The sequence below is a fragment of the Octopus bimaculoides genome, chromosome 10 (assembly GCF_001194135.2).
Source record: "Octopus bimaculoides isolate UCB-OBI-ISO-001 chromosome 10, ASM119413v2, whole genome shotgun sequence".
In the NCBI taxonomy this organism is placed as follows: Eukaryota; Metazoa; Mollusca; class Cephalopoda; order Octopoda; family Octopodidae; genus Octopus; species Octopus bimaculoides.
Genome location: NC_068990.1, coordinates 65,331,749 through 65,332,272, shown reverse-complemented (window position 1 = coordinate 65,332,272; position 524 = coordinate 65,331,749). Strand labels below are relative to the sequence as shown.

The 524-nt window shown below is 34.9% G+C and overlaps 1 protein-coding gene across 1 annotated transcript in view; it reads left to right on the top strand.

Annotated features, from left to right (window-relative positions):
* The window catches only part of LOC106879769 (uncharacterized), a 124,579-nt gene that overhangs the window by 60,295 nt on the left and 63,760 nt on the right, over nucleotides 1-524 (top strand). The window lies entirely within an intron of this gene.

Below are 524 nucleotides of genomic sequence, written 5' to 3'. Positions count from 1 at the left end.
TATATATATATATATATATATATATATATATATATATTCAATTTCTGTACACCACAGCTAACACTCTATACATACATACATATATATATATAGATATATGCATGCATATATGGGTACAGGATGTCACCAAAGATGCAAAAAACATGCACACGAGAGATAAATACAAGACATGGACAGTAATTACAGGACAAAAATAAGTGAAATATGTCCGTGCATGTGTGTGTTTGTGTGTCCCCGTTTGACAACTGGTGTTGGTGTGTTTACATTCCCATAACTTAGCAATTCAGCAAAAAAGGCAATAGACTAGGCTTTAAAATAAGAATATGTCCGTGCATGTGTGTGTTTGTGTGCCCCCGTTTGACAACTGGTGTTGGTGTGTTTACATTCCCATAACTTAGCAATTCAGCAAAAAAGACAATAGACTAGGCTTTAAAATAAGAATATGTCTGTGCATGTGTGTGTTTGTGTGTCCCCGTTTGACAACTGGTGTTGGTGTGTTTACATTCCCATAACTTAGCAATTCA